General features: G+C 32.7%; 1 protein-coding gene across 1 annotated transcript in view; it reads left to right on the top strand.

Moving 5' to 3' along the window:
• Positions 1 to 286: 286 nt before the first annotated feature.
• Positions 287 to 6,784, top strand: part of LOC106090557 (nuclear pore complex protein Nup88) — a 188,910-nt gene continuing 182,412 nt past the window's right edge. The window contains exon 1 of the mRNA XM_059366385.1: positions 287 to 311. The gene's annotated coding sequence lies outside the window, so the exon portion shown is untranslated. The remainder of the gene's footprint in view (positions 312 to 6,784) is intronic.

Here is a 6,784-nt window from a genome sequence, read left to right as displayed (position 1 = left end):
ACGTTAGAGCAAACCTTCAAAGACTTATGGCTCATAAGCACAGTGATTTTGATCAAAAAGTTTAACTATTGTTAAAAAAAAAAACAAAAATACAGTAAATATTGCCAAATAGCAAAGTTATTAAAGTTTTTCAAAAAAAATTAAGGAAAGCCAAAACCCAACTTTTAACGAGAGTGCCGAATGAATTAAAAGCTATATTGATTTCGAGAGAACCTAATTTTTAGTTTAAATATTCCTTGGATTTTATTTGTTATATAAAAATAATTTCATTATTTCTTCATTTTAGGCTACATTAATCCAGGAAAAAAATGGTAAGTTCCAAATCAAAATTTTTTACATTTAAAATTCGTGATTTAAAAAATAGCATTATAAACAATTTGTTCCCGGTGCCACATATTCTTCTGCAAATTTCTAGTTTCGACATTTTTCATTGAATTTTCAGAGATTGTGTGAATGAGTAAAGTGTTCTAAATAGGGCACATAGTTTTTTGATATCTAAAGGGGAAGGCAGGCTCCCCCCGCTTGCAGCTTAGATAACGGATTTTACAAATTTTTGTTTGCACTCAAAAAAACTCGAATGTAACATAAAATTAAAAAGTCAATATACTGAGGGGACCTCCCCTCTTCCAAAACCCCACCGAGCTGAGGTCCACGATAAGGGGAAGGCAGGCTCTCCCCTCTGGCAGCTAAGACAACGGATTTTACAAATTTTTGTATGTGACATAAAACTAAAAAGTCAATATACTGAGGGGACCTCCCCTTTCCCAAAAACCCCACCGAGCTGACATTTGAACCGAACGGAAAAAGATAGGTCCCCGATAAGGGAAAGCAGGCTATCCCCTCTGCCAGCTTAGACAACGGATTTTAAAAATTTTTGTTTGCACTCAAAAAAACTCGAATGTGACATAAAACTAAAAAGTCAATATACTGAGGGGACCTCCCCTTTCCCAAAAACCCCACCGAGCTGACATGTGAACCGATCGGAAAAAGATAAGTCCCCGATAAGGGAAAGCAGGCTATCCCCTCTGGCAGCTTAGACAACGGATTTTACAAATTTTTGTATGTCACATAAAACTAAAAAGTCAATATACTGAGGGGACCTCCCCTTTCCCGAAAACCCCACCGAGCTGACATGTGAACCGATCAAAAAAAGATAGGTCCCCGATAAGGGAAAGCAGGCTATCCCCTCTGGCAGCTTAGACAACGGATTTTACAAATTTTTGTTTACACTCAAAAAACTCGAATGTGACCTAAAATTAAAAAGTCCATATACTCTGGGGACCTCCCCTCTCCCAAAACCCCACCAAGCTGACATGTGAAACGATTGGAAAAAGATAGGTCCACGATAAGGGAAAGCAGGCTATCCCCTCTGGCAGCTTAGACAACGGATTTTACAAATTTTTATTTGCACCCCAAAAAAAATCGAATGTGACCTAAAATTAAAAAGTCAATATACTCTGGGGACCTCCCCTCTTCCAAAACCCCACCGAGCTGACATGTGAAACGATTGGAAAAAGATAGGTAAGAAAGGCATTTGAGTGGAAAATAAATAAAATTAAAATTTTCAACGTGTTTCTAAAATTTTTCAGTGTTGTTGTATTGGGTTGCCCAAAAAGTAATTGCGGATTTTTCATATAAACGGCGTTGACAAATTTTTTCACAGCTTGTGACTCTGTAATTGCATTCTTTCTTCTATCAGTGTGAAAAGTATATTTGATTAAAGTTCATTCTAAGTTTTATTAAAAATGGATTTTCCTTTTTTTTTTTGAAAAATCCGCAATTACTTTTTGGGAAACCCAATAGAATAGCAATATTGTTGTTGTAGTGTATTGAGTATGCAAATTTTAGGAACTCTGCGGCTAAACTATTCTAGTTTCTTCAGGTGCAATCGGAGGCGGTCGTTCTCCAAGGACCACATTCACCCGGTAGCTATTTGCCGCATCTTCTACCGTGTCTGCATGCATGTTTTCTAGACCCGCTTGATCAAGAGGTTCTCTCTTGTAGCGCTGGACCTCACGCTCTAGATCATATAGATAGGAATGTTGTAAAAATAGGTTACTTCGGGTATCGCTACACCCAAATTTCCCAATATCGCATATGAATCGGTGTTCACTTAAATGATTTATTGTTTTTGTCTGCATAGTAGCCTAAAGCATAAATCTGATTTAAACATTTGTGGTTCAGTAATTAAGGGGACCTCCCCTTCCTCCATACCCCACCGAGAGGACATGTTGATGGATCAGGACAGCACATGTTTCAAATGAAAGATATTCGAAAGTAGAGTACGAGTCCTAGTCCAACGTATTGTAGCTTTAATGATGAACTGATATAAACATTTTGGTTAAAATACTTAAGGAGACCTTCCCTCTTCCGAAATCCCACAGAGCTGACATGTTGCCCAAAATCAAGACTTGATGATTCTGTAATGATCTTTTAAATGAAGAGTCCAAATTACAAACTTTAATAGATTGTGAAGAATAGTTTTGTCGTTAATGGGTTAATTCGTTTTCCTTGTTTATTTTTTGTAAACGTCCCAGACAAACCACTGTTCATTATTACCTGCGTTGTAAACCAAACGTCTGCTTTTTCTCAACAAGATTTGTGTGTTTGCCAATGTTCTGGCATTGAAGGCCAGGCTAAGTTTCAAGAAACCATTATTTTGCTGGGCATCACATTCTTTCTTCTTTCCATAGACCTTAACATAGAACCTCAGTTCTGATAGAATCATAGTTTATAGAGGATAGATAGCCCTGCTTGCACACACACTCACTCATACCAAGTATGTAAAGGACATTCTTATCATGTGTTTAAGAAATAAAACACCTACGGCTGTGTTTGTTTAAAACATCAGCACCAACAACCAAAACTACAACTACAACACCAACATGAACAGCAATCACAATTTAGTCAAAAAAAAACAAAAAGAGTAACAGGAAGTAAACACACACGCACTTAAGGGAATTGATTTCCGCTTCCATATGTCCGCCTTCTTAGGGGGGAAAGGAATGGGGAAACTTGTGTGCAAAATAGTTTTGAGTAGATTTCAAAGTTTAAATCACATCACTTGTCAAAGACTGCATAACTCAAGGATTATCCTGCCACACTTAACAAACATTATGGGAGAACAATGCCTAAGAGAGCCATTAGCGTTGATTTATTTAAAAATGGTTTATCGTTAGAAAATAAAACAAAAAAAGGTAAGGTGAAACTACTTCTCTTCTTCTTCTTGAGAGTTGCACAAAACCGCCATCAGCTGTTTTGTATGCACAGCTGTCAAAATGACACTCGGAACAACATTTCTTTACGGATTCAACGTAAACTGATAAACTTCTTACAAGTCTTTACAGTTTCTTGCACCTTTTTTGAATTGTTTTTTTCTTATTCCAAAAATTAAAAAAAAACAAATATTTTGCCTTGGCCATATGTAATTCTCATATGGTCTGTTTGAAAGTTTTGTTTTGTGTTCTTTTTTGATATCTCCAGCTACTTCTAGGAAATTTACACTTTATAAACTTTCTTTTGTATAAGAAAATAACATGTTCTGGAGTCTTCGCCTGCTGTTTGGACTTTTCTTTTTGCTTTGGTTGAGGAAAATATCTTTTGCTATGGTTAGTTATATAGCTGCACTGCCACTGTATCATCTTGTGTGTGAATGAAGTGCATATCTAAACATCAACATTTTTGGGGGAGAGAGATGCAATGTAAGGAACATACGTCAGCATTATGATCTTCTGTAAAAGTTTAAGCTGTCATTTAAAAACAAAATCCTCCAAGTTATCGTGGATGTTTGCTTAAAGAAGATGAATAAAATTTAAGTTGAAAAATTGTCAATAATTTTTTTGTTATGAAAAAAAAACCAAAAATAACAAAAAAAGAATGGAATAAAAAAAACCAAAATAAAATAAAACAAACCAAAACGAAATCAAATAAAATAAAATGCAATAAAACCAAAAAAATAAAATATAATATAGAATATTATAAATAAACAAAAGATAATAATATAAAAAATAAAATAAAAAAAAATAAAATAAAATGGAATGAAATGTAATGAAATGAATAAAATGAATAAAATGAATAAAATGAATAAAATGAATAAAATGAATGAAATGAATGAAATGAATGAAATCAATGAAATCAATGAAATCAATGAAATGAATGAAACGAATGAAATGAATGAAATGAATGAAATGATATGAAATGATATGAAATGATATGAAATGAATGAAACGAATGAAATGAATGAAATGATTGAAATGAATGAAATGCATGAAATGAATTAAATGAATTAAATGAATGAAATGAATGAAACGAATGAAATTAATGAAATGAATGAAAAGATATGAAATGATATGAAATGATATGAAATGATATGAAATGAATGAAATGAATGAAATGAATGAAATGAATGAAATGAATGAAATGAATGAAATGAATGAAATGAATGAAATGAATGAAATGGATGAAATGAATGAAATGAATGAATTAAATGAAATTAATGAAATGAATGAAATGAATGAAATGAATGAAATGAATGAAATGAATGAAATGAATGAAATGAATGAAATGAATGAAAGGAATGAAATGAATGAAAGGAATGAAATGAATGAAATGAATGAAATTAAGGAAAGGAATGAAATTAATGAAATGAATAAAATTAATGAAATGAATAAAATTAATGAAATGAATAAAATGAATGAAATGAATAAAATGAATAAAATTAATGAAATGAATAAAATGAATGTAATGAATGTAGTGAATAAAATTAATAAAATGAATGAAATGAATAAAATGAATGAAATGAATGAAATGATATGAAATGATATGAAATGAATGAAATGAATGAAATGAATGAAATGAATGAAATGAATGAAATAAATGAAATGAATGAAATGAATGAAATAAATGAAATGAATGAAATGAATGAAATGAATGAAATGAATGAAATGAATGAAATGAATGAAATGAATGAAATGAATGAAATGAATGAAATGAATGAAATGAATAAAATGAATGAAATGAATTAAATGAATGATATGATATGAAATGATATGAAATGATATGAAATGATATGAAATGATATGAAATGATATGAAATGATATGATATGAAATGATATGAAATGATATGATATGAAATGATATGAAATGAAATGATATGAAATGATATGAAATGATATGAAATGATATGAAATGATTTGAAATGATATGAAATGAAATGAATGAAATGATATGAAATAAAATAAAATAAATTCAGAAGAAGTCCGATTAGCAATATTTTTGGAAGAGTTACTAAAATTCCCTGGAAAATTTCTACAAAATCGGATAAAAATTGTGCCTTCTATGATCTCAAGACGACACTAATGCAAATCATCATTTCAAATTTTAACGAATTCGGGCAATAAATGCGCCTGTTTGTGCCTACGACCCTAAATCGGCAGGTCGGGCTACATGCGGTTATACCTAAATATGGTCTGAGATGGATCTTATTTAGGGCGGATATCAGGGGGCCTAGTGCAACCCACTGTTTCACGTTTCAGCGAATTCAAATAATAAATGCGGTTCGTATTAGCGTCAGACCTCAAATCGGCATATAGGTCTCGAAGGCAGTTATATCTAAATATAGTCCGATATGGACCATATTCGAACCCGATATTGGGAGGACTATTGCAACTCACTGTTTCAAACTTGCGGGTGTTATGGGCTAATGGGCTATCGAAAGATAGGTCCGATTTGGACCGTACTTGCCACAGTTTTTGGAAGTCGTAACAGAACACTACATGCTCAATTTCAAAGAAATCGGACAAAACTTACGGCTTGTAAAGGCTCAAGAAGTCAAATCGGGAGATCGGTTTATATGGGAGCTATATCTAAATCTGAACCGATATATCCCATTTGTAATTTCAAAACGAAATTTCTACAAAAAAAAATTTTTTTAAATAATGTTGGCAACATTTTCTGCAAAAATCATATTTTGATAAAATTTTCTATGAAAATTTATTTTTGCAAAAACTCTTCCTTGAAGTGATAAATACAAAATATAGTTTTAGGTCTTTTACAAGATTCTTTAAAGGTGGGTTTTTTTCTTGCTTTTTGGAGTAGGGGTTTGTTTTCATTGAAGGAGGTTTGCTTTTTATTTATTTCTTTTTTTTCAATTTTTTTTCTTTTAATAACAACACCCTGCTGTTCTTGTTCTTGGACATATCCGGTAATTTAAATGTCTTTATTGTTTTGCAATTCTTAGGGAAAACATTTCCAAGTAGAATATGTCTGACTGTAAGGATGGCTATAGTCTGTTGATTTTCTAACTTTTATGGTGCGTTTTTCTGGTTCCCATTCCGCATCTTCTTCAAAGAGCAAAAAGAAAGAGAAAAACTAAAAATATAATTCAACAATTGCCAGCAATTATAGCCAAACAACTAAATCCTTTTAGCAGACATTGGCCAAAGTGAAAAGCTCAAACCAAAGGTTTTCGCAACAAAATGACTTACTATGGCCAAGGCTTTCCAAGACTTACTTTCCTTCTACGTCTTCAACTTGAAGTTTTACCTTTGCTACCGCTCCAAAAATTGATTTCGGGGGTACGGGTAAAACAGGCCATATATCACAACATTTCATTTGCAGACAGGCCTGCGCTTGGGTTTTTGCCATAGCAAGAACGCACGAAACGGAAGTTGTTCGAACAGATTATCTTTTGTATTTTGTCTGCATTGGAGTACTTTATGGAGAACAGACCAGAAAGGGAGAGAGAGAGAGAGTGGGTTGCGAAAATTTTCCAAAATAGATTTG

This window comes from Stomoxys calcitrans, chromosome 4 (assembly GCF_963082655.1).
Source record: "Stomoxys calcitrans chromosome 4, idStoCalc2.1, whole genome shotgun sequence".
Lineage (NCBI taxonomy): Eukaryota > Metazoa > Arthropoda > Insecta > Diptera > Muscidae > Stomoxys > Stomoxys calcitrans.
Note: the sequence above shows the minus strand (reverse complement) of the source record. Positions and strands in the feature narration are given on the sequence as shown.